This window comes from Lepisosteus oculatus, chromosome 14, assembly GCF_040954835.1.
Source record: "Lepisosteus oculatus isolate fLepOcu1 chromosome 14, fLepOcu1.hap2, whole genome shotgun sequence".
NCBI lineage: Eukaryota > Metazoa > Chordata > Actinopteri > Semionotiformes > Lepisosteidae > Lepisosteus > Lepisosteus oculatus.
The window spans coordinates 16,576,862-16,604,498 of record NC_090709.1 but is presented as its reverse complement, the minus strand read 5'-3'; the positions used below and the strand labels follow the sequence as shown (position 1 = coordinate 16,604,498).

General features: G+C 48.7%; 7 non-coding genes and 1 pseudogene across 7 annotated transcripts; 7 read left to right on the top strand and 1 right to left on the bottom strand.

Moving 5' to 3' along the window:
- Positions 1-27,637, top strand: part of LOC138242774 (zinc finger and SCAN domain-containing protein 2-like) — a 587,776-nt pseudogene that overhangs the window by 342,535 nt on the left and 217,604 nt on the right.
- On the top strand, positions 20,093-20,165 carry trnaf-gaa (transfer RNA phenylalanine (anticodon GAA)). The gene has a single exon. It is a non-coding gene; the product is annotated as a tRNA-Phe (tRNA).
- trnav-aac (transfer RNA valine (anticodon AAC)) lies at positions 20,275-20,347 on the top strand. The gene has a single exon. It is a non-coding gene; the product is annotated as a tRNA-Val (tRNA).
- Positions 21,735-21,899, bottom strand: LOC138243610 (U1 spliceosomal RNA). The gene has a single exon (XR_011192265.1). It is a non-coding gene; the product is annotated as a U1 spliceosomal RNA (small nuclear RNA).
- Positions 25,085-25,203, top strand: LOC138243903 (5S ribosomal RNA). Its single transcript, XR_011192521.1, has one exon. It is a non-coding gene; the product is annotated as a 5S ribosomal RNA (ribosomal RNA).
- Positions 25,741-25,859, top strand: LOC138244819 (5S ribosomal RNA). The gene has a single exon (XR_011193434.1). It is a non-coding gene; the product is annotated as a 5S ribosomal RNA (ribosomal RNA).
- Positions 26,397-26,515, top strand: LOC138216396 (5S ribosomal RNA). The gene has a single exon (XR_011180108.1). It is a non-coding gene; the product is annotated as a 5S ribosomal RNA (ribosomal RNA).
- On the top strand, positions 27,053-27,171 carry LOC138245409 (5S ribosomal RNA). The gene has a single exon (XR_011194019.1). It is a non-coding gene; the product is annotated as a 5S ribosomal RNA (ribosomal RNA).

Here is a 27,637-nt window from a genome sequence, read left to right as displayed (position 1 = left end):
ACATGGCTACCGTGAGTGGGCCAGCCGACCTGGAGCAGCTCCTTGCCACCGCCGAGCCGGTCACGGGCTGCGCCTGGACCGGCCTGTACTATGTCTGGGACCTGTGGCAGTGGTCCCTCGGGGGGGGCTACCTCTACGGCGTGGGGAGGTCTGCTTTTACCAGCTGGCGTGCGGGAGAACCAAACAACTACGGCGGCAAGGAGAACTGCGTGGCGATGGTCGGCGGCGGGTTGTGGGCAGATCGCCCTTGCAGTTTCACGAGCTATTCCGTTTGCTATCAAGGTAAATGGCCCCTGAGTCTTTTACGGCCTTTTACGGTCTTTCTCACGCGACTACTGCATGTGAAGGTGGTGGAGGGAGGGGGGGGCTTGGGAGTAATTCCTCCTTATGAAATTCCCCATTGTTCTCGGAATTGAATCCTTTGAGTGGCTCTTGGGCTGATGGGATGGCGGCACCGGGGCCCTGGGTTCAAATCCTGGGGTGGCGAGGTGGAGTTTGCATGTTCTCCCCTTGTGCGTGGGGGTTTCCTCCAGGTGCTCCAGTGTCCTCCCACAGTCCAAAGACGCTCTGGTGAGTGAATTGGCTGCTGGGAATGTTTGGCCCTGGTGTGACTGTATGCGGTGCTTGTGCCTCCGTGCAGTGGACTGGCGTCCCATCCAGGTGGTATCCTGCCTGTTGCTTGCCGAGGCTGCTCCGCGACCCTCAACCCGACTACTGACTGGGGTTCACTTCTTCAGGGGGGGAAGGCGCAGCCGATCAATACTTCCTGGTGGCTGAGGCCAAGAACTGGACAGAAGCCCTGACGTTTTGCAGAGAACATTACACCGACCTGACCCGGGTGAGGAGCCAGAGCGAGAATGAGTTAGTAAGAGTTACGGCCGGAGGCAGGGAGGTCTGGATCGGACTGTTCACCGAGCCATGGAAGTGGTCCGATGGGGACGTCTCCACTTTCCGCCCCTGGCACGTGGGCAAGCCCAACAATTATGGCTGCATCGAGAGCTGTGGCGCCGTGAATCTTCAGGGGAGTGCGAGAGGCTCCTGGAATGACTATAATTGCAACACCACCTACGCTTTCTTCTGCTACAGTGGTAAGTTATTGCGGTGCCACTTCGACAGCCTTATGGGGGTAACCTTGCGGGGAACATCGCCTTCACTTTGCTATTCCACGACCGCTTGTCCAGTTCGCACTTGTGGTGGCCCAGAGTCGGTCCCAGGGTGCACTGGGTGCAGTGGTTAGCATTGCTGCCTCGTAGTGCCTGAGCTCTGGGTTCAGTATCTGGGCTGTTGTCTGCATGGAGTTTGAATGTTCTCCTTGTCTTTGCGTGGGTTTTCTCCTGCAGTACGAAGACATGCTGGTAGGTTTTGAATCGGCTCCTGGGAAAATGAGCTGTGGTGTGTGCCCTGTGACGGACTGGCATTACTGCCAGGGTTAACCCTGCCTTGCACCTGTTGCTTGCTGGGATAGACTCTGGAGCCACCTTCAGAGCACCAGTCTTTTGTAATATTGTAAGTGATGTTTTGACGTCCTTGACCATATAACTGTCCCTCAGACCAGGCAGGGTGAATCACTTAATGCTACTTCAGAATGGGGTTTGCCTCTTTTTTTGTCTTCTATGCTGTTTTCATCCTTTCCTCCACAGGGAAGAGAGTGGTGCTGAGAGTAAGGATATTAATGGACTCGGAAGTGAATCCTAATGACCCAGATGTTAAAGAGTGGCTTCTGGTCCAGGTATAGGAAATCGACTACTAGATTGTGTCAGTGTGCATAGGTGGCTTGCGATATTCCAGGCTCCTCGTAAAGAAGAAACTAAGCAAATCATACTGTTGGAGCTGCAGTAGACAAAAAAGATCATCCAGTCAATGCTATGCATAATGAGCCACACATTGCTTTGTTATACAAAAATCAGAAATACACTCAATCATAATGGTTGTCACACATTGCACGCAGTGGGTTCCTACCAATATGAATCATTATTGGGGATTTTTTTTGGTTAAAAAGCAGCATTTTAGGAATTCAGGAAACAATCAGATGAATATAAAGGGATAGTGTACTTATTATTGTAGTGTTACCTCACCTGGCTGGGGAAATCATTTGTGAAGAATGAGCCAGGGAGGCAGTTGCAAGGGTCAAGATAGGATGGAGGGAGGGGAGCAAGAGAAGATTAGCGCAGAGCTGTGGACAGACTGGGAGTATTTATAAACTGGGGAGTGGAAGTGATTAATAAACACAATACAAAACAAACAGAAGAAATTACTATTATCTTCCTTTTGGCATTTTGAATTAAGGGAGCATATGAATAGGCCCAAAAGTGCAGGGTAGAGTTATAGAGTTAATAAGGGCTTTAAACTAGAATATAAGAGAGAGAATACTGGAGATCATAGTTGCAGTTATATCGAAGCGCTGACCTTTCCCTTGCTGGCTTTGTTTATTTTATCATGCCTGCTCACGTTGGATTGCTCAAAGACCCTTCCGAGTAACCACAGCAACCGACGTGGCCACCTGTCAGTCACCTGGTTGCCGTGACAGTGCAATTGGGTGGAAGATCAGTTCCACCTGCTCACAGTCAGCCCTCCACTCGCTCAGTGTTAGGGAGTTCAGGCTTGAGCCTTGGTGTTCCTTAGTCAAGTTTTCCTTGATTCTTTGACCCCATTTCCCTCGACCTTGCTCTTGGATTGCCCTTGTGTTTGCTCCTTGGCGTCGAAGATTTCTCGCCTCGACTTCGTCTCTTAGCTGCTTCGCTTGGGTATCTATCGGCTCCGGGCTTTGCTTGCTTTCGACATCACCTATCTGGCTGCCTCCCTGCTTCATTCTGCAACTTTGAATCCCACTACGTCCCACGTTTTCCAGAGCGCTCACTCCAGCTGCCACCTCCCACTACAGACCACTATCACCCACCACAGGCGCTGTCTGCTGCTGCTTCCCTGTTTCGCCCGGCGATCGCGTCCTCCCTGCCGCGACAAGACCGCGGCTCTCGTTCAGGAAGACGTACCGGGCCCTGATTTCTGACCCGGGCTGCTGTGGTACTGTCCCCTCCACAGGTGACGAGAGAGCTGTCCAGGCACACCGAGCTGGGCAACACCAGCCTGCGCTGGGGCCAGGAGGACAATGGCGTGGTGTTCTCGAAAGACAAGGAGGAAGATGGTGAGATGCTTAAGCAGCACAGCCTTGGCGACGCGCATTCTGAACGCCAGGAACTTCATCGGTGATGTCTTTGCTCCACAGGGCAGTGCCACCCTATGGGAGACTGAGTGTCGGAGGATCAGTCTGCACAGGATTCCTCTGTGAAACACTGGCGACTGGCCACTGGCGACAGACCGACGTCTAAGAATAATGCAAGCTTCAAATACCGTAGCATTTATATTAAGGTTCAATATATATGGATATAGTATAATATTTTCTCTATGAGTGGTTCTCTGTTTAAACATCAAGGTCTGGTCTCAGTACAGTGAAAATGCATTGAGAGTTGTTTAATGAATATATATATATATATATCACATTTAAATGTAGTAGTAGTATTCAGGTCCAAGGAAATACTTTTTGAGAATTGTTTGCTTTGGCAATCACTGGTGTATTTTTCCTCTCACGTATGTTTGGAAGGGAACATTCGATCAGCCTTACTGGGCAACTTGACTTTCTGACCAGCTGCTCAAAAGTTGGATTTCAAAAGTTTTAAGGAGAATAAAAATGATTGGTTAGTTGATGGTTGATGACATTGAAACCACAGATCAGAACAGGTGGACTTACAGTAAGTGGAATATGATTAAACGTCAGATTTTCAATTTTGACAGTTTAGAGACTAACAATAGACTAAACAGATTATGAACATCTATTCTACACAGGGGGACGTAGTGGGATCTTTGTAAATTATTCCATGTATTATAAGTACATGTGTACAGAACAAACACTGAGCTCTAATAAGCTGAATTGTCTATTGGTATCATTAACGTTTCATATGTTCTTAAGTAATTTGATTTGTTATAAATAATAATAATTGCTTACACTTATATAGCGCTTTTGTGGACTCTCCACTCAAAGCTCTTTACAGGTTAATGGGGATCCCCTCCACCCCCTTGTGAGCAGGGTGACAGCTGATCCACTGTGAGAGCGGAGGGAGTGTCTCCCTCTACTGCACGGACACCGGAATTCCGGGATTAAGCCGCACTTCCTTAGTGACCGTTGCTATGCACGACTTTCGTTTTTTTTTATTGCAACAGCAAAAATTTATACCGTACAAACAAGAGTACATATAACATATAACACCAATAACACCGTCAGGGGCTACATACTGTAATACAATTGCACTTGACCAAAAAAAAGACTAAACAAGGTAAAAAAAAGATAAGGTCCACACAACTCTCACATTCTTACATTTAGAAATACTGTATTGTAGATAACGCCCTCATGCCTATTTTAAACTTTTCAAACATGTGTCTCAGACCATTTCATTTAATCAATATAAGAAAGTGTAGTATTAATGATTTAAAAGGAACATACTTCAAGGAACTTCTTGAAGGAGACATACTGTATATATCTGTGCATACTCAGGGTTATAGTGCTACTTAATCACGCTGGCATGTATGGAATAAATAGTGGATTATAGTGACCATGCAGCTTGGTGTCGGTCACCAGAGTAATTAAACATAGCAGTAATTGCCTTCGTTCCTAACAAGGCTGTCAAGAAAGGATCGAGGCTGTCAGGGTTGTATAAATCTTGAATATACCTGCTCAATATCTGGAACTGCAGTCGACTTTCATGAGCGTAAGACATCATCCAAACTAGGTACTGTGTAATCATCGTGGTCGTAGCTCCTCTGTCATCCAATGGAAGCACAAGGCACCCGCGTTCAAGTCTTTTGTGAGATCATGTGCATGCATCCAGGATGGATAGTGGTGTACCCTGCTAGTCCAATAAGGGACACACACACACACGGAAGAATATGCAGACTCCACCCCGACAGCACTCTGGGTCTGGAATTGAACCCGGGGCCTCTGCAGTACGAGGCAGCCAAGCAAAACCACTGAGCCACAGAGCTGTCCCCCAGGTACTCCATATATATCAAATAAGGAGTCTCAGAGGCTCCTTAACACAATTCTAGCTCCTTAACCTGAAGCACTGGACAATAATGAGACAGGCCAATTTCTATAAAATAAAATAAAAAGCAAACTCGAACTAAATCTCTTCCTACAAAGTGGATGTCCAAAAGCAAACAGAGTTTTAAAAAATGCATCACCATCTAGGACTACAACACCATGCTTTGACACCCCCAGGGTGGTAGAAACATTCACCACATAATTACACTGTAATCAGACTTCCTGCGGTTTCAATGTGAAATATACATCTTTCAGCTCAAACGTGTTCTTGCTCTGTGGTGTTGTCATTGGAAGCTTATTAATATTCGTGTCCAGCATTCATGTTCCATGCGCCTGAAGTGTGTTGCCATCTTAAACAGCTTAATAATAAAAATTAATAATAATCCCTTACATTTATATAGTGCTTTTCTGGACACTCCACTCAAAGCACTTTACAGGTTAATGGGGATCCCCTCCAGCCCCACCTGGATGATGCTCCAGTCCGCTCAGCACACAGCAGCTCTCAGTGGGAAGGAGAGCAGAGGGATGAAGCCAGTTCAGAGATGGGGATAATTAGGAGGCTGTGACTGGTAAAGACCAGGGGGGGATTAGACCAGGACACTGGGGAAACACCCCTACTCTTTTCGAGAAACACCCTGGGATTGTTGATGACCACAGAGAGTCAGGACCTCGGTTTTACGTCTCATCCGAAGGACGGCACCTGTTTACAGTCTAGTGTCCCCATCACTATACTGGGGCATTAGGACCCACACAGACTGCAGGGTGAGCGCCCCCTGCTGGCCACACTAACACCTCTCCCAGCAGTACCTCAGCTTTCCCAGGAGGTCTCCCATCCAAGTACTGACCAGTTGCGAGTTGCAGGGTGATATGGCTACTGGCTATCCAGCCTGCGTACTTTAAAAATCTTAAAATCTTTTTTAAAAATCTGCGGCCGGCAGAGGAATCCTACTCCTTTGGGCCCCTGAGCAAGGCCCTTAACCCCAACTGCTCCAGGGGTGCTGTACAATGGCTGACCCTGCACTCTGACCCCCAGCTTCTCTCCCTGTCTGTGTGTCTCATGGAGAGCAAGCTGGGGTCTGTGAAAAGACTTTGTGAAGACAGTGGTAAAAATGGCACACAGCACAGCTTCTTCTGGTGCAAGATGACTACAGCCCCTGCTGCCATCACACACAGAAGTGCCAGAATCACCCTGACATGCAGTCTGGAATCCAGGTGGTTAGAGTTCAGACATGCGGCATAATCTGTTATAGAGACAAGAAAAGTTTCAGACGTTACCTGCTGCATAACAAAAATAATGTGACTCTGTTATCACCCTAGTGTGTGATACAGTATAATACACACTGATCTGCTCCAGACTCACCTGTGTGTGATACAGTATAATACACACTGATCTGCTCCAGACTCACCCCAGTGTGTGATACAGTATAATACACACTGATCTGCTCCAGACTCACCCGTGTGTGATATAGTATAATACACACTGATCTGCTCCTGTATCACCCCTGTATGTGATACAGTATAATACACACTGATCTGCTCCAGACTCACCCCAGTGTGTGATACAGTATAATACACACTGATCTGCTCCACTCTCACCCCCGTGTGTGATATAGTATAACACACACTGATCTGCTCCAGACACTTACCCCAGCTCAGCGTGACGCTGTGGTTGGAGCTGTGATGAGTGACAGTACAGCTGTATTCCTCGATCTTACTCTCTCAGATCCCCAGTGACCAGACAGGACAGGGAACAGCTCTGTGTGTCTCCCAGATGCTCGGAAGAGACAAACACCTGAGGAGAGACTGAGAGGGAGACCGGAAGCAATGTTAACACACTGAGAATTAGTGTGGACACTGTGCAAGGTGAGGCGACATCGCTGCACAGACAAAATATTGTGTGGCTCCTTTCTGCAAACCTTTACAACCAAAACATGTCAGTATTAGACAATTATACAAATCAAACACATTTTCTCTTTGTCTGTTCCTCAGGCTAAGAAAGGAGATCACAGTAGAACTGGAGCACTGCAGACACGTCCTATTCACACAGGATCACACAAGCTTCACATTCACACAGACACAGACACACACTCACACACGAGCCAATTTCCCATAAGCCAATTTACCCACCAGCAAGTGGGAGGAAACCCACACAAACATGAGGTGAACATGCAAACTCCACACAGACAGCACCCCAGAAACTGCACTGTGCCACCCACTCCTCTGCACATGGGGGAACTTCTTGTGTAGAGCTTCTAGGTGCATTTGTCTCATATTGTATCTGATATCTCTCTGTCTCACCTTTGTGTGGTTTTTGTGTTTCTTTCTGTACTGCAGGAATCTCTTCAGTGTTTCCATACAGTCAGTCTCCAGGAAGAATCTGGTATACTGGTTTTTAATCTTGTTCTGGTTCCAGTCCCTTTGAGTGCCCTCTGCCTCCAGGGAACTTGCTCTCCAGGTCATGTTGTCCACCTCAAAGGACAGGAAGTCTTGTCCATTGAAGCTGTAGTGATCAAACAGAGCCACACTCCCATCATCCTCCAGTCTACAGCCTTGCCACCTCTGGAGCGCATCTGGAGAGAGAGACCGAGGACACTGACACAGACAGAGAGACCAGGGACAGTGACACACACAGAGAGACCAAGGACAGTGACACACACACACAGAGACTGGGGACAGTGACACACATAGAGAGACCTGGGACACTGACACACACAAAGAGACCGGGGACAGTGACATCCATTTTCTAACAGCTGTATCCAGTCCAGGGTCACAGGGGGGAGCTGGAGTCTATCCCAGCAAGCAACAGGCACAAGGCAGGGTTCACCCTGGACAGGACAGCAGTCCATCACAGGACACGCACACACACACCCTAGACAGGGCACCAGTCCATCACAGGACACACACACTCACACACCCTGGACAGGACACCAGTCCATCACAGGACACACACACACACACACACACACACATACCCTGGACAGGGCACCAGTCCATCACAGGACACACACACACACACACACACACACACACACACCCTGGACAGGACACCAGTCCATCACAGGACACACACACTCACACACCCTGGACAGGACACCAGTCCATCACAGGACACACACACACACACACACACACACACACACACACACACATACACACACACACATACACCCTGGACAGGGCACCAGTCCATCACAGGACACACACACACCCTGGACGGAGCACCAGTCCATCACAGGACACACACATATACACACACACCAAGAAGTCAATTAACCCCCCAGCCTGTCTCTGGACTGGGAGGAAACTGGAGCACCAGGAGGAAACCCCCACAAACACAGTTCAGAACTCCACACAGACAGCACCCCAGGTTCTGAACTGATCCCAGGGCAGGAATAACAACCACTGAGCCTCCCCCAGACATCTATACCTTTTATTTGTACGGAAAGTATTATATATAGAGACATGTAAATATCACTTCTCGAACCTGTTGTTTCCAGCTTCCTGTAAAGTCGTGTGGAAAGTTATTTATTTCTGATACGAAGTAGGAGTGAAACTCCGAAGTAATGAAGACAGAAGTCGGTTCAACGACAAAAGGAGTCAGGCGCCTCTGAAGTCCGCCTACGCGTCAGAAACTGGTGCGCGTTTATGCCCTGGGCCGTTGTCATTGTTTTATTCGGTTATGCAGTTTAAAATATTTTTAAGTTAAAGAGAGCTCTCTACTTCCGTCTCTGAACAGGTTTACGATGATGATACACGCGTTTCCTTGTTCTCTGACTGGCCATGCGGCGGCCATGTGACGAGGAAACGGGAGAGAGCAGGACGAAAATGAAAGAGAGAGAGAGACGGTGGAAATGTGACAGTTAAAATAAACTGCCAGAAGAGAATAACCGTCTCCGTCCCGTCCCTCTCCCTGCAGGCGGAGTGTTTAGTCACCGCCGACCTCTCGTACCCTACAGCAGTTAGTGAACAGGGCACTAGGTACTACTGAGCTTCCGTCCGGACTAAGCCCGGAGAGGACGGCGGTTCACTCACCCGTGGGGCAGCCCGGACCCGGATTCCCGTCTCGGGTTTGACAGCCCGTCTCCTGCGGAGCCGGAGCGGACTGGCGACGCGTACACCGGTCAGGCAGCAGTTTAATCGGAGGTTGTAATCGTGGGGGGGGGAATTTAACCTTACGAGAGTTTCTTCTGTTACATTTTTTTTTTCTGTTAGGGAAATTCATATTACAGGATAATGTAAATTTACTATGTAAGGCGTTTAAAGGTCGAGGAGAGGTTGGGAAAGCCCCTGAAACCCAGCGCTGGAAACGTTGTCCGTCTCCACTAGGTATAGAATGCGCTCTTTACACGTCATTCACAGGCGTCACGTTACTCGGGCAACGGAGGTACGCTTATCCTCGGTGGGCAAGTTGATGTAATTCAGTAAAGCTGGAAAAGATACTCAGACACGTTAATTTATCACCTGCATATATTAACAAAGTTATTTTAGATGGACTTGCAGAACTATACTGTAGCTGCGTCGGCATGCGTAGGCTGCAAAGGAACAAGTAAAAGGTTATTCCATGCCTTCTTCAGTTGTTAGAAAGACAGGGCAGTATGCAAAGATAATTTTCTTTTTATCTTTGCTTACTGCAGTTTATCTTTGATGACAACATCAAAGACATTAAGGAATTCTTACAGCTAACAGCTCCACATCAACTTCCTTTTATAACTAACCTCATCAGATCTCTCAACTCCCAACTCTTCCAGTTTCTCACTTCAGAGAACGATAAAAAACTCAATCATCCTCTACAGAGAAAAACCATCAACATCCCTACCACCTCCACCAATCCTAACCTCGTTTTTACTATACCCTCTGACCTTTCCCTTTCACCCCTTTGCATCCTCAGCTAACATATTTTAATATTACAACACAATTACAATAGATTGTACAGTATTTACAGTTTAAAATTAAGGTAAATATGTCAAAATATCAAAATCCAACTGCACAGTGCTAACAAAACAATGCTTGTCAAGTTCTCAAACAAATCTGCATTGTATTTTTAAAATATTTCAGCAGAGGATGTGACGGGAGTATAAATGACGATTCGACGATCATTTTTCTTGGGTGAATATGGTTTTCTGGGGAGTTGCGATGTTGGGCATTATTGGACATTTTTGACACGTGTTGAACAATCGCATTTCCTACAAATATTAAAATGGCTGTGATTTAGCTGAGAAATCCAATCGACCTATGCGAAAACAATGTTTACATCGCAAAAGAAACCCGACCCTGGGTGGACTTGAACCACCAACCTTTTGGATAACAGCCGAACACGCTAACCGATTGTGCCACAGAGACTGACTGGTGGAGTATTTTCTCGAATCAAAAAAAAAATATCTTACCGTTCTTTTTGCCAGCCGGTAATATTTCTTCTGCACTGATAACCAAAAACTGAATTTCATGTTTCGCAAGCTGTGTGAATTTAATCAAAAACAAGTTTTCCAGAAAGGAAATGAACACATGCATTTAACGAAGTCAAGCCCTTTGTGATTGCCCAAAATGGTACGTTCTGTACTACAAGATAGGAAGAAATACACAGCTGGGATTTGAGCATAGGTTCTTTTGTTTAATTGAGAAGCGCTTTAACCAACTAAGCTACAGTGACAGGATGACTGTCACCTTTTACAGCTACTTGGACACACTGCTCTGAGACATCTGCGTTCAGAAAGTGTTGAACCTGCTCTCAGAGCAAATTGCCTCTTTTACATACAGTAGCAGCCCCGACACTAAGAAACGAAGAGAAATGGCTTTTATTGGGCATTTTTCATGTCCAATGCGTTTGACATTTCCCAAGGGCGACAGAGTTCTTTTGCAACACTATTTCTTCTTCTTTTTTCTTTCTGTACGCTTTGATAAAAAACGAGAAATCATGCAAGGGAAAAATGTCTTTTTTTCATAGAGAAAACGTGTACCAGGAAATGTTGTGTTGAGAAGAAGTGATTTAACATGATACGTGACCTAATTTATCGGAGCGAATGCTCACCCAGCAAGGTCTGGAGAAGTTGGAGAGTCTGGTGGATGTGATAATTATACGGTGTTGTGGAAGAAAACAGTCTTTCTTTGAATTCTCAATCAATTGGAATTTCAGTGCGGAACATAAAGCCTTTGTCTGATTTAAAGAGATTATATTTTAAAACTCATAAAAAATCAGAAAACACACGTTTCTCACTTTGAAATTTTAGACGGGGCGGTATATTACTAGTAGCAACGCTGAGCACACTATTGGGGAATTCAGGTTATGTGAAATACCAGCAGTTTAATAAATAACGCATCTGATGTTGGATCATAAGATTGTAGGTTCGACTTCTACCTGGCTCATGTAAATTTTATTCAAGCTCCTCAGTAATAGATGTCTATTATGTAATGAACCGCACCTGAAAGCAAACATTGGGTCTGTTTCCTTTGTTTTCCAGCATGAAATAGCAAATCGTTACAAAAAGTACCTGCTAATGTCCAATAGCGTTTTTTTTTCAAATTACATTTTCAGGCTTCAGACACTTTTTAATAAAACAAAAGTGTCCAGAAACTCCCTAACTTTCAGGTTTGCTTGAACCTGTATTAAAAGAAATTATTTGAAACTTCCGGGATTCCATTCTCTGATGTAGCTGTCTCCAAAGACGGATGTGATGTTTCGCAGATGTGAACTGTGCCTTCTCTCTTGTGTTCAAGGGTATTCGCTGTGGGAGATCCTAACTGTATGTCCAGTAGGGCTCTATTTTGTTTAGATTATCTATGTGGTGTACAGATAGAACTCAACTACATGGTGTGAATTCCGTGTTCAGGACGAGCAGAACCTGAAAAACTAAAAGCAGACCTCGACATAATTTGAACACACAGCCTTCTGATGTGGAGTCAGACATGCTACCTTTGTGCCACAAGGTCACAGCTCTCAGCTGTTTTGAATTCCCCAAAGGAGACAAATCAGCTTCACAAAAAATTCTCCTGTGAAGAGCGCCGCTCTTCCGAAGAGAGTCTCTTCATCTCAGACCATATTTTATTCTTCCTGCACAGCTCTTGTGCAGGTGTTGTTCTTGATAACAGATCCAGGAACACTGACTGTTTTTCTATTTTTTTTAATTAAGTACCCCATGGTGCAACGGTAGCATGTCTGACTCTAAATCCCGAAGTTAATTTTCAAAGTATATCGGAGTCAACTGATACTGATCAGGTTCTGCTGCTGCTGAACCCGCAGTCTTCACCTTAAAGTTTAATTCCCCAAGCCTTATATGTCCATCCCTTCTCGTCAAAACTCATATTTTCACAGGGTACCCTTCAGAAATCGCAGTATAGAATGAAAAACTCCAGTAGATCTCGGCCGCTGTTGGTGATTTTCCTTTAAAAATAAATGAATCTCTGGAAATTTTACGGAGTGTATTACTTTCACTGAGACCGAGGAGTGTTAAGATGTACATGAGTCTTTGTGGCTCGGTTGTTAACCAAAAGGGTGGTTTTATGTTTCACACTAAATTGAGATCTTGAAACCAAAATAGTTAGAAATATGGAACACAACCGTTGTTCCCCAAGAAGGAAAGCTGTTTTGTACTGACGTCACTCCTTTTTATGTAACCCAGATTGTGAAGACAACTCTGCCCTATCAAAGGAAAATGTTACACAAAAGTTGGAAAGCACACTCTGAACCCATCTGTATATTTGATTCCCGTGATCCGTTCAAAGCTGCTTAGTACTTTGCAAGCAAATCAAATCATTTCAGGGAAGAAACTCAGTTTAATGAACTACTTTTGTATTTTCACTCATTGATTTTGATCTTTGTATTCTCTTCGCATTCTCAGCAATAATATTTCAAAATTACAGTTCGGATTTATTGGAAAACTTCACAAGCATTATGAGATTAGGACTGTACAATTGTTTTTTAATATCTTGGTATATTTACCTTCATTTTAATATAGATATAACCATAAATGTTGTTAAGCATATTGTACTTTTGTCGTACTTTTTAAAACATTTTAGCTGAGGACACACGGCGACTATTATACCTTGTGATACATGCAAGACATCTGTAAACGAAGATGTAATTACAATAAAATTACAATTCACAGAAAAACACAATTTGTATAATATTATTCCTCTATATCAATGATCAATTGAAGGATTTGAAGAAACTATCAAAGAAACAGCAGCAATAGCAGATGATTTTGGTTTTGAACCCATCTTTACACCTCAATAATCCATTTGTCCTCGAAAAAAGAAAAGACAGGGATATTTTGAGTCTCATAATTATCCTCTTCTTGATCCAAAAAAAGCGTTTATTGCTTCTGTACTTTTTTGGATTTTCTTACGAAGATCTCACGAAGTATTGCCAGGATCTATATTTAGTGTTCGGTAGCAATAACACTGCTGATATTGATTGAGTAAAAATCTGTGATGTATTGACAGCTTTATCTGAAGCGAGAAATCCTCGAACACCGCTTATGAAGTGTTGGGATTCATACCAAGAAATACCTTTTGTTTTCCCAGCTCGCGGCCTGGACGAATGGCTGGTGCCGGGCAGAGATGGAAGGAGTGGCCTGCCAGGTGCTCCTGGACGTCCCGGAGGAGGACAGAGGCGAATACACGGCGCTGGCGGCGGCTCTCCAGCTGCGTTTCGGTGTGGAGGAGGCGCCGGACTTGATGCGGGAGAGGCTGGCCCTGCGGCGGCGCCGACCAGGAGAGCGACTGGGCCCGGTTGCCGCTGATGTCGCGTTCCTCGCCCGCCGAGGATACCCAACTTTTCCCCGGGAGGCGCAGGGGGAGATGGCTCTCCAGGCCTTTCTCAAGGCCCTCTCACCCGAGGAGCTGCGGCACCAAGTGCATCGCTGGAGCAGGCCTTGGCTGAGGCCGTGTTCAGGGTGGCTGGAAGCGCCAGCAGACACTGCTGGCTGACCGAGGCGGCGACGGAGGAGTCCAGCGAGGGGGAAGAGGAGCCAGACCTTGCAGCGACCCCTGCGGAACAGCCCCACACGCTGCTTTGCGACCGCTGCAGGAAGAGGGAACTCTGAGCCAGGTTCTGCCGGGCACCCGAACCTCGCACTCCTCGATCGGCGTCGGGAAACGGGCACGGGACGACTCAGCGTGTGGAAGGCCGCCACTCGAACACCTCACCCCCCGCTCCGGAGAGCGCTATTAAGACCGGCGCCCCTCACGTCACCGTGGGGCGAGTCGGCTGTAGCCGGGGCCTGTACCTCCACTGCCGAATTGAGGACCAACCCTGCCTGGCCCTACTCGACGCCGGTTCATCGGTAACCTTACTCCGGCCGGGCGTCCTCCCCGACACCGAGGGCACCAACCCCCCAGGATGGGAGGCCTCCGGCCTGCGGCTAAGGACCGTGACGGGACAGCTCGCCGCAGTCCGGGGGAAACGGGTGCTTGCCTTCCGTCTAGGTGCAGCGACGGTGTGCCACCCCTGCTACCTTGCACCCATCCAGGAGGACTGCATTCTGGGGCTGGACGTACTGCAGCGAGTGGGGACCAGTTTGGACTTGAGCCGGCAGGAGTTGGTGTGGCAGGGGGAGCGACTTCACCTGGTGGAGGGCAGGCCCGGCGAAGGCCGAGGGACGCGGGCTTGCCGGAGCTGGGAGAAAAAGAGGCAGTGGCGGCGGCGGCGGCGGCAGTCGCCGGGGCAGACTAGGCCTGTGAGCCGGGGAGCGAGCGTGCTGGATCCTGCTCCCGAGTCAGCCGGGGGGCCAGACAAGGCGGCGGCGGCGGGAGCCGAGCGTTGCATGGAAGCGAGGCGCGCCATTGAGGATCTCTAGCAGCGGAGCTGCGAGGGCCTCGATCAGGACCAGCGGCAGCGGCTCCAGGCGCTACTCGCCCAGAACGAGGATCTCTTTGCGGCGATAGATGAGGACTGCACCCGCACTGCCCTGGTCCAACACGAGATCAACACCGGCGACGCTCGGCCCATCCGCATCCCACCGGGACGCATGGTTCACGCCAAGCGGACCGCCGCCGAGGAAAAGATCCGGGAGATGGCCGCAGCGGGGGTGATTGAGCCCTCCGCGAGCCCGTGGTCGGCGCCAGCTGTACTGGTAAAAAAAAAAGACGGCTCGTGGAGGTTCTGCGTCAACTACCGCAAGCTGAACGAGGTCACCCGGAAAGATTCCTACCCCCTGCCGAGGATAGATGACGCCCTAGACTACATCACCGGGTCGACCTGGTTCAGCTCCCTGGACCTCCGCTGCGGCTACTGGCAGGTACCGCTTGCTCCCGATGCTCGCCCGAAGACAGCCTTTTCTATCGGCCAGGGCCTCTGGCAGTTTACTGTCATTCCTTTTGGCCTGTGCAATGCCCCGGCGACGTTCAAGAGGCTGATGGAGAGGGTGCTGGCATCTGTCCCGCGGAACCAGTGTGTGCTGTATCTGGACGATCTGCTGGTTCATGCCCGGGGCTTCGACCAGGCCTTGACGAACCTCCAGGCGGTGCTGGACTGCATCCGCCGTGCTGGCCTGAGGCTCAACCCCTCACCGACAAGGGCCGCCGTTTCGACTGGGACTCGGGCTGTGAGACTGCCTTCGGCCGGTTGCGTGAAGCTCTGGTGGGGGCCCCCGTGCTGGCCTACCCCGACCCGCGGTTGCCGTATGTTCTCGATACCGACGCGAGTGACTCGGGGGTGGGCGCGGTGTTGGCGCAGGAGGGGCCGGATGGGGAGCGCGTAGTGGCCTACTATAGTCGGGCTTTGACTAGGGCTGAACGGAACTACTGCGTGACCCGTCGCGAGCTGCTGGCGGTGATGGCGGTGGTCCACCACTTCAGGCCGTACCTGTTCGGGACCCGGTTCCGGCTGAGGACCGACCATGCGTCCCTCACCTGGCTGCTCCACTAAAAGGAGCCGGAGGGGCAGATGGCGCGATGGATAGAGATCCTGCAGGAGTACGACTTCACTGTCGTGCACCGTGCGGGGTCTCGCCATCTCAATGCCGACGCTCTCTCGCGGCGCCCCTGCGAGGCCGCGGACTGCCATCACTGCGCCCGGCGGGAGCAGCGTGAGGTGGCTGTCCGCACCGTGGCAGGGTTGGGCACCGCGGCCACGGCCCGGGAGGGGCCGCTGGGGGTGGGCCTGCCAGACCTGGCGCAGCGTCAGGCAGCTGATCCTGACGTGGGGCCGGTGCTCCGCTGGAGGGCAGCTGGAGTGCGGCCTACGCGAGAGGAGCTCGCCCCGCACCCAAAGTCCGTCAAGGCCCTCTGCGCCCTGTGGGAGGCCTTGGAGGTAAAGGATGGGGTGCTGCACCGGGGGTGGCGGGTACCCTCCAGTGGTGAGGTACGGTGGCAGCTGGTGGTGCCTCGGTCGCTCCGCGGGGTGGTGCACGGCCAGCCGGGCATGGGGCACTTCGGCGGTAAGAAAACCCTGCAGCGTCTCCGAGGCCATTTTTATTGGGGTCTTTGCCACTGGGACGTGCAGAGGTACTGCCAAACGTGTGCGGTGTGCGTGGCGCAGAAGGGTCCCCCCGAGCACTCTCGGGCCCCCCTCCAACAACACCAGGTGGGGGCTCCTATGGAGCGGGTGGGGGTGGACGTTTTGGGCCCGTTTCCGCGCACCGAGGCTGGGAACCGCTACGTCTTGGTGGCCATGGATTATTTTACGAAGTGGCCGGAGGCCTACGCCCTCCCGGACCAGAGTGCCCCCACGGTGGCCGATGCACTGCTGGAGGGGATATTTGCCAGGCTGGGGGTGCCGGAGGAGTTACACAGTGACCAGGGGCGTAACTTCGAGGTCTTCGCCAGAGTGTGCCAGCGCCTGGGGATCACTAAGACGCGGACCACACCGCTGCATCCCCAGAGCGACGGGTTGGTGGAGCGGTTTAATCGGACGCTCGCCACCCAGCTGGCCACCCTGGTGTCCCGGCACCAACGGGACTGGGACTGCCACCTCCCCCTTGCGCTCTGGGCGTACAGGACCGCGGTCCAGGAATCCACCGGGTGCACCCCGGCCTCGCTCATGCTGGGCCGGGAAATGCGAACCCTGGTGGACCTGGTCTTCGGCCCGCCGCCCGGAGACGGGTCGGCACCGCCGGCTGGACCGGACTACGAGTGGGACCTGCGGCAGCGGATGCAGCAGGTGCACAGCTTTGCACGGACCCACCTGACACAGGCGGGGGTCCGGCAGAAGCGGCACTACGACCTGCGCTGCAGGGGGCCTGCCTTCCAGCCGGGGGACTCGGTTTGGGTGTACAACCCGCGCCGCTGCAAAGGCCTCAGCCCTAAGCTGGCGCCGTCGTGGGAGGGTCCCGCTGAGGTACTCGGGGTGGTGGGTGAAGTCTGCTACCGTGTCCGGTTGCGAACACGGGGGAGAGTGGTGGTCCTGCACCGAGACCGCCTGGCCCCATACCGGGCCCGGGAGGAGGAGCCGTGTGGGGAGGCTCTACAGGAGCAGCCGGGGCTGGAGCCGGACGATAGTGGGGCGTCCGTGGGTCGCCAGCCGTCACTGCGGCGCAGGGTTCCACAGCAGTTAGCCCAGTACGAGTACAGCCTGAGGGGGGTGTTCGACGTCGGCGAGACGCCAGACGCCAGACGCCAGACGCCAGACGCTTCAGGTGGGGGCAGTGTAATGCCCTCGCCTGGTGGTGAGGAGAAAGTACCCCTAGGCGCTCGTAGTACCGCTGGGCATGCTGGGAGTGGTAGCCGGGGAGAGTCTGAGGGTCAGCACGATGACCAGCGGCTGACCCTACCTGTGTAAATAATGTCCTAGTAGTTCTAGTGCCCTGTGTAGTCTTGTAAAAGTATAGTGTGTTGTTAGGTAATTACCACCCTAACTATGTGTACTTGTTCCCTCAGTCTCCTCATGTGTGTGTATATCCTGTGTTTGGTTTTGTGTTAATGCTTGTTTGTTAATCGCGTCTTCACTCGTCCTTTGTTCTGAAAAGAACCTGCAAATGCTACAGTATTTATTTTATAAACACCAGTATTGACACTTTGATCAGTATATTTATTATTAGTAGCCAGTCTTATAAATTTACAATTTAGATTAAGTCTGGTAACAGTTATACAGTTAATTTAAATCATCAGACCACTAATGGAACTGAGAGCTGGGTGGAAATAAAACCAGGATACACATTTTAACCTCCAGGATCAGGAGTCTGATCCTCCTGGCTTCTTTACTCTGAAGATTTGTGTAAAACTCTTAAAAGCGCTTATTTCAGGGACTCGTGCTTGTCCTCTACTGCTCCACATGGGTACGCTTTGTAACGCAATAATCTGCGATGTAAACTTTTTTTTCTGTTTAATGAATTTTATTCCTAGGTTTGTCGCTCTCCTTCTCCAACTGTGATGATTCGCTTCTCTTCACAGTCCGGTGTGTTTTTTTTGGGGGGGGAGATTTTATATCTGTAAGAAAAGCCCCCCGGGCTCCGGACAGGAGTCTCCTCCAGCTCTGCTTTGTCAGAAAGAGCGCTGTGACGTCACAGACACCAGCCAGAGTGCTGGGATCAGAGAGCGAGACCGCGGGAGATGCGCGGAGGGAACGGAGGAGAATTATTGATCACTTATGTATCGACAACCAATTTATTCAGCTGAAGGACCATAGAATAATCGATTAACTTCACTGATTGGTGAGTACTGATTCTTTTCTTGACCCTGTTTAAATATCTAGAAAACAGTCAATAAAGACTGTATCGATCAATTACCATAGTGCGTTTAGTGTTAATAATGTTCAATCCGAAATTAAACAATGATTATTCATATTATTATTTAGGTAACTCTATCCTAGAGCTAGAAAATTATATTCCAAGTTGATAAATGTATGTAAGTAACAGTTTAAATACATTTTTCCAGTGTTTATAAATCATAAGTATGGTAACCACGGCAACAGCCGGCACGTCACTGTATGTGTCTAGGTGTCTCGCATTCGTCACAGAGAGTGTATGTGACGTCACGGGCAGCAACTAATACTACTACTAGTGTATTCATTTTAACATTAGTGAGAGTACAACTGGTAGTTTTAATGGTAGTGTTCATAACAAAGTGTGAGTATTAATAACAAAGCGCTTGTTTGTTAATCGCGTCTCCACTCGTCCTTTGTTCTGAAAAGAACCTGTAAATGCTACAATATTCTTTACTCAGCAGCTTATTAAAAACAGCTCCTGTGATGTTCAAACCGATTTTTTACACAGAACACTGACACAGCTTTGCGTTCTGAATCTCTTTTTCTCGTGCGTTTATTTAATGTGGCACAATGCACTGGGATAAGGGTATTCTGTTCACAAACCAATAGCATTTAAACCACAGCCCAGGTTCGATCTGTCTCCCAGAATCACCAGGGCGCACACACACACACACACAACCGTGCCGTTGAAGTGCTCTGCTTCATTTCTAAGGGCAACTCAACATTCACTCCTACCCCGAGTGCAGAAAAGACAGCGTCCGCAGCAACAACAGCTCAGGTCTCTGCACAGGAGCTAAGCTGCCCCCATCTCCTCTGCTCTGCGGTTCCTGCGGAGTGGATTCCTGCCTGGAGCCGTGTTTGCAGGCGGCGGCTCCCCGCGCCCTGTCTGTGCGTCGTGTCCAAGAGCTCCTGGGAGGAAGAGAGAGCCCTCACACTCGGGGGCTTTTCCACGGTCTGTGTGAGGAGGGGCGGGTGTGTCCAGTAGCTTATCGAGCGGAAGCCTGGGGCAGCGGAGAGCTGTGATCGTGCAGACCTTGAGGTGTCACCTCTTTGTCTGCTTTCCCGCCCCCCCTCCGCCCAAGCTCTGCTCCAAAGTAGCCCGGCAACCCCTCACACCTGCACGTGTCACAACCTAAGGTGTGGTCATGAGACACCCATGGGGTGTCGTTCTGTTCTTGCTAATTGTTTCCTGCCCGTCGCAGGCAGGAGTTCATGCGAGGAAGATGCGCTGGACAGAGCTCAGAGGGCGCACCTGGGTGGCTTTCCTTCAGAGTGACGTTCCTGCAACACTCTCCCGCTACTCTTGGTGCGCTCATGCCGCAACACAGGAAGGCTGGAGCAGGTGGCTGTGGGCTCTGCGCACCGCCAAAATAGCTCAGTTGGGAGAGCGTTAGACTGAAGATCTAAAGGTCCCTGGTTTGATCCCGGGTTTTGGTATTTTGTTTCATCGCGCCCTTTGTTCCTCTCTCCAGCGCACCCTGCCTAAAGTGACGCGTCCCTTTCTCAGCCCGAAATGCAAGCAAGACACCAGCAGCGGTCCCTGCAGGTTTCCATAGTGTAGCGGCTATCACGTTCGCCTAACACGCAAAAGGTCCCTGGTTCGAGACCGGGTGGAAGCAGACTCGTTTTGCACGCTCCTGTACTTCACAGAGGTCTTGAACGACCGGTCATTTGTTCCCAATGTATTTCCGGTGCCTTCGTGCACTCTTGTACCAAACGCACGTTCCTTCTGTACGTGGAGCCGATCATTTGCAATTGGGCTGTGCCGACAGACCAGGACGAGCTCTGTCGGCTCAAAAGCAGCGCAGGACCTGCAAGAACAACAGAAAGATTAGCATCCAGCGGGGGCCTCTTAGTGAGCCCAAGAGCTCATCAAGAATCGGCTCCAGCAACAGGGCTGGACGCATTGTTCCATTCTCCGACCACTCTCGGTGTAAACAAGTCCCTCCTGGTCTCTGCTTGAAATGCACTTTCCTGCGTTTGCTTTGGTGTAACTGGCTTCCCCTGCATGGGCGAATGTGAAGAAGATCCTTAGTAAGTTATTGAAGAAAACCAAGAAGAGGTCGGAGTGGCCTATGTCGTTCATCAACGATCCAGTCAGGCAGTACTCCTCCTATTCTGCCAGTATGTGGATTCGAACCGGGGTTGTTGCGGCCACAACACAAATTCTGAGCACTATACGATCACAGCGAGTTACCGAGACATACACAGCCAGTAGGAAAGGATTTACTCTCTTTGTGTGACACTAGTCGGAAAAGTCCTGACGCTGCATTTCAACTGAGCCCTAGTGTACATCAACCCTTCGACACTCTGAGTGCCAACTCTCTTGTGTGTTTTCTCCATCAAGCAGGTCATGAAGGCAGCAATTACAGTTTGCTTACATGACGCACGCACAACATGGCTGTATGCTCCCATATGGTCTAGCGGTTACGATACCTGATCTTCACCCAGGTGGCCTGGTTTCAGCTCCTTGTATGAGAACGTGTCAGTTTTGCCTCCTGCTTTCCAAAGATCAGCACCATGTTTTATGCCTCCCCCGAATATCGAAGCTGCCTCTAAATCTGCAAATGAAGATGAGTCAATAAACCACTTGTTTTTCGTATAACTATACATATATTCATTTAATACTGATTTCATTCATTGAGCACGGATACAATAGAGGTACAGCTATTCACTGTTTGACATGTCTGCACTGGTACAGAACCTAGCAATCAGAAAACGGGTGAAACTGTCTTGAGAATTAGCATACAGTACCGAGGCCCCCATGACCAAATAAAGGCTAACCTCGATAATCAGCCTAAATAATGCAGACAACAGCAAAACGACTGACTTTGAAAAGGGAATGAATGTCCGGAAGGAGTAGTGTAACCAGCTTGAAATGCTTCTCCGGACCTCTAACTAAAAGAAACCGGGAACCAGCAGTGGCATCGACTCCTTTCGAACTGGGATCCTATCGCAGCTCATGGTGTCCTAACTCTCCCGTATCTGATATTTGACCAAGCACATCAGGAGAGAGCGCGAACGCAGTCCCCCACTACCAGAAATTATGCAGTCGAGATTCCCACATTTGGGGAATTCGCAGGGGTCAGCACAGCCGGAGTGCAATGGCCGAGCCTCGCCCTGGGTGAATCGATTTTTTAAGAACTTTATTTTCTTTTCACAAAAAAATACAGGACATCACAAATTAGAAAGCTTTACATTAATATACATACTTAAAACAGTATATATAATCCCATCTCATTACATTTTGACACGGTACCAGTTATATAGCAACAATTTATTTTTTTCTGGTGCAAATCACATTCTTTACTTAAACATGATAATGTTTTTCACAGTTTCTTGAGATATTGACCTATGCTCTCAATTTCCCACAGATTTTCTGCTTCCTCCCTCCCTTCTCTCCACAGATCTCTGAGGTAATAGTTCTCTCGGGTGATGAACAGGGCCAGGCTACCTGCTGCCTTGACTGGGACCTCGATGCCTTTGAACAGCCCCATGTTCCTCACTCTCCACAGGGCGTCTTTCCCACTGTTCACCACGGCCCAGATCCTGTCAAACATGTCAGGAGGAAGTTTGACAGGAGAGATGCCGTTGTAGCGGCAATGCTTGTTAATAAGACAGAATTAGGCCGTGGTATTCTGTCCTAAATGAGGCCCCATCTCACCCTCCATCTTTGTGGTGCAGCCACAGAGAAAGTATTCATGCAGGTTGATTTAAGATGTTTTCTTTTGATAATGGACAGCTCCCAGATGGGGATGCACTTAGCTTAGCCTGGCTATCATGATCAATGGTCATCCATTGGTGCCTATCTGTCTAGGGAGTGCCGAATGGACATCTGGACTGCATTCCTAAGTGTCAAGAGTAAGTGACTCATATCTCACCTTGACCAACCAATCAGGGACTGGCAGGGCGTGGTAATACCACGTGGGTCTCTAATGCCCGCCAAACTCTCAACCAATCAGCACACATCTATGTCTTGGTCAAAAAGGGAGCGCAAGCTCAGATCGGGGCTCTCCTTGGCCATTTTCGCGCATCCTCAGAGACAATCACGTGACAACTGCTGTTGTCTGCAAAGGGACTTGGACTTTGTTCTAAGCGCGAGGCCGAGGATCCCATACGTACTCAGAATTCTACCAACGTGAATGATCCGCTTGATCAACGGCAGCCTACAGTTGGACCCTCATCGACAACCTGAATAGCTTATTCAGAAGCAGCGCTGGACCAGGAACGAACCAGCTTCTTCCCAGGCAAAAGAGTGACTTGGTGTTCGTGCCGGGAGATTCCAAATCCATACACAGTGGATAAGTAAACCCCATGTTCTACATTGTGTCTCGAGAATTCAATTGTACCTCAACACAAGTTGTTATCAATTTAATTCATGAGTAATGTATTTACTTCCGAGTTTAGAGTAACAGTGGGTAATAACACTGATTAGCGATTTGGTAACCGAACGATATATATTGACATATATTCTCTGTTGTGTATCTCTTTGTGTTGGCATCTCTTCGAGATTATATACCTTGTATATTGATAACCCTCACAGTAAGGTCTGCCGCTCGTATCCAGGCAGACTAGTATATGTTTGGTGCACAATTTATATGAATAAATGTATCTCGTGTATTGAACCCGTGTGTGTGCGTTGTTAGTTGTTCTGACGATTGATTTTCTAAAAGCCACAACGAACAACCTCGTGATTACTGCTACAATTAATAATTGTCTCAGTAAACCCATCAAACCTCTACAACCACGATACACCACCATAAACTATATTAATTTAGGAACATAAACATATAGTGTAAACTGTATATGGCTGGTATTGGTAGTTTAAAGAAAAAATACACACCAGTATTCCACTTTCTTCCTAAACATTTTAAGCATCAAAGTCTTACATGTAGTAAGATTTTACCAGGTTTCGGAAACGTTTTTACATGCTCCTTCTGACCATCTTAACTTTATATACTTTGTGAAAAGTCATAAGATATTCACATTTTCTGTGAATGTGCTCGTTATCGGAGTAAACAAAAGCATACTTTTAGAATTTGATTAATAGGGAATATAATATGGAATCATGTACCTAAAGAAATTAATAACGATATAATTATTTTTATGTACTGTAGCTCAAATAGTAGTATAATACACTTTCTATGGATACATGTGCTTCTACGCAATGCAGAAGCACATCCACAAGTAACATTACCTAGCTAAGAGAGGACATTGGCTAGCCATTATGATAAATACAGTGGAAAAAAGCAATTGGGAAAATAAGACCTGCTGATCTGTTATACATACCAGGAAGAGAACAGAATATGATTTTTTTCTGTTCGAAACGTGTGTTGTCTTTATGAAATTCATGTATTTTAAACGTTTAATTAAGAAGAAAAAAACTTACAGAAAGATACTAAGCTGATCACGAGATAGAAAGATCACCCGTTTTTCGCGCATAAAAAGTGGCTATTAACTGGGTAAACTGTTATTAACTGGAGTCAACTGGGTGAAAACACATAATATGAACATGAAACAAAACAAAAAATAAAAATAAGATACAATCTACAGACATTAAAACCGGTGTCATGAAAATATAACTATCAAGGAAGCCACAAGAGAGAGTTCTCACCTGAGTAAGGTCTTTATTTCAATATTGGGAGCAACCAGAGACTCAATTTGTTACAAGCAGTACAGGGTTTTCATAAGACGTTGCGCTGTAAAAAAGCTCAGCGCTTTGTCCATTCTAAAACTTCCACTTTCCCTAAGAGAAAACAGATTACATCAAAAAGCGAAAGAAGAAGCACTAGATATGTTATTCAAAGCTTATCAGTTACTTTCAGCTAAATCTAACGACCCAGACAGCATATATTGTTTTGGTACATTGTCTTCTAAAGTAACCTAAACAGTGTACTTTGTTGACGCACTGTTTTCTAAAATTCTGCACGTACTGTAGCACAGCAATTACATCCTTGAAATATATTATCTAAAAGCCCCAATATATTTCTTTGCAAAGCTCTCTACATTTTAAGAATCAATTTACTTATTAGATTTCCACTTAAAGACTTGTTCGGCTGGCGTTCAAGAGTCGCGTTTTTCAGAATTGTATTGAGATCGTTTTCCACAGAGCTCAGATGTCAAAGCACAGCAGCAGCTCTCCACAGCGATCCTCTATAGCGCCCTTTCTCCCGCAGCTCCGTCCTCATTGGAAGGAAGCAAGAGTGAAAGGCTGAAGTGAAATAGAGCGGGGACGAAGGCAGGGAAGAGCGAGAACGTGGGAAGAAGAGAAAAACGCAAGGGAAAAAAAGCAGCGTCGTAAAAGAGGTGACGGAGCTGTCCTCTCAATAAGAAGGGTGCCAGCGAGCCTTGCTCTCGCTTACGGCCACACCCCCTTGAGCACGCCTGATCTCGTCTGATCTCGGAAGCTAAACAGGGATGGGCCTGGTTAGTACTTGGATGGGAGACCGCCTGGGAATACCAGGTGCTGTAAGCTTTTAAGCGCAGGAGGCCCCCTATCCCCGCTCGCTCGCTCATTCCCCTGTTCACACGTGCAGTGCAGCTTGTCCGTCTGTTTATTTGTCAGCTTTGGCGAGACACGGGTGCTTGTGTATTAGCGTGAGCGTTTTTTATTCTGATCAGGAACAGTTTTACAAGTCCGCAAAGGATCGAGGAAAGGTTTATCGCCAGCTGAAAAGAGACACAGCGCTTCGGCTGTGGAGACTTGTTCGGCTGGCGTTCGGAGAGTCGCGTTTTTCAGAATTGTATTGAGATCGTTTTCCACAGAGCTCAGATGTCAAAGCACAGCAGCAGCTCTCCACAGCGATCCTCTATAGCGCCCTTTCTCCCGCAGCTCCGTCCTCATTGGAAGGAAGCAAGAGTGAAAGGCTGAAGTGAAATAGAGCGGGGACGAAGGCAGTGAAGAGAGAGAACGTGGGAAGAAGAGAAAAACGCAAGGGAAAAAAAGCAGCGTCGTAAAAGAGGTGACGGAGCTGTCCTCTCAATAAGAAGGGTGCCAGCAAGCCTTGCTCTAGCTTACGGCCACACCCCCTTGAGCACACCTGATCTCGTCTGATCTCGGAAGCTAAACAGGGATGGGCCTGGTTAGTACTTGGATGGGAGACCGCCTGGGAATACCAGGTGCTGTAAGCTTTTAAGCGCAGGAGGCGCCCTATCCCCGCTCGCTCGCTCATTCCCCTGTTCACATGTGCAGTGCGGCTTGTCCGTCTGTTTATTTGTCAGCTTTGGCGAGACACGGGTGCTTGTGTATTAGCGTGAGCGTTTTTTATTCTGATCAGGAACAGTTTTACAAGTCCGCAAAGGATCGAGGAAAGGTTTATCGCCAGCTGAAAAGAGACACAGCGCTTCGGCTGTGGAGACTTGTTCGGCTGGCGTTCGGAGAGTCGCGTTTTTCAGAATTGTATTGAGATCGTTTTCCACAGAGCTCAGATGTCAAAGCACAGCAGCAGCTCTCCACAGCGATCCTCTATAGCGCCCTTTCTCCCGCAGCTCCGTCCTCATTGGAAGGAAGCAAAAGTGAAAGGCTGAAGTGAAATAGAGCGGGGACGAAGGCAGTGAAGAGAGAGAACGTGGGAAGAAGAGAAAAACGCAAGGGAAAAAAAGCAGCGTCGTAAAAGAGGTGACGGAGCTGTCCTCTCAATAAGAAGGGTGCCAGCGAGCCTTGCTCTTGCTTACGGCCACACCCCCTTGAGCACGCCTGATCTCATCTGATCTCGGAAGCTAAACAGGGATGGGCCTGGTTAGTACTTGGATGGGAGACCGCCTGGGAATACCAGGTGCTGTAAGCTTTTAAGCGCAGGAGGCGCCCTATCCCCGCTCGCTCGCTCATTCCCCTGTTCACACGTGCAGTGCGGCTTGTCCGTCTGTTTATTTGTCAGCTTTGGCGAGACACGGGTGCTTGTGTATTAGCGTGAGCGTTTTTTATTCTGATCAGGAACAGTTTTACAAGTCCGCAAAGGATCGAGGAAAGGTTTATCGCCAGCTGAAAAGAGACACAGCGCTTCGGCTGTGGAGACTTGTTCGGCTGGCGTTCGGAGAGTCGCGTTTTTCAGAATTGTATTGAGATCGTTTTCCACAGAGCTCAGATGTCAAAGCACAGCAGCAGCTCTCCACAGCGATCCTCTATAGCGCCCTTTCTCCCGCAGCTCCGTCCTCATTGGAAGGAAGCAAAAGTGAAAGGCTGAAGTGAAATAGAGCGGGGACGAAGGCAGTGAAGAGAGAGAACGTGGGAAGAAGAGAAAAACGCAAGGGAAAAAAAGCAGCGTCGTAAAAGAGGTGACGGAGCTGTCCTCTCAATAAGAAGGGTGCCAGCGAGCCTTGCTCTTGCTTACGGCCACACCCCCTTGAGCACGCCTGATCTCATCTGATCTCGAAAGCTAAACAGGGATGGGCCTGGTTAGTACTTGGATGGGAGACCGCCTGGGAATACCAGGTGCTGTAAGCTTTTAAGCGCAGGAGGCGCCCTATCCCCGCTCGCTCGCTCATTCCCCTGTTCACACGAGCAGTGCGGCTTGTCCGTCTGTTTATTTGTCAGCTTTGGCGAGACACGGGTGCTTGTGTATTAGCGTGAGCGTTTTTTATTCTGATCAGGAACAGTTTTACAAGTCCGCAAAGGATCGAGGAAAGGTTTATCGCCAGCTGAAAAGAGACACAGCGCTTCGGCTGTGGAGACTTGTTCGGCTGGCGTTCGGAGAGTCGCGTTTTTCAGAATTGTATTGAGATCGTTTTCCACAGAGCTCAGATGTCAAAGCACAGCAGCAGCTCTCCACAGCGATCCTCTATAGCGCCCTTTCTCCCGCAGCTCCGTCCTCATTGGAAGGAAGCAAAAGGGAAAGGCTGAAGTGAAATAGAGCGGGGACGAAGGCAGTGAAGAGAGAGAACGTGGGAAGAAGAGAAAAACGCAAGGGAAA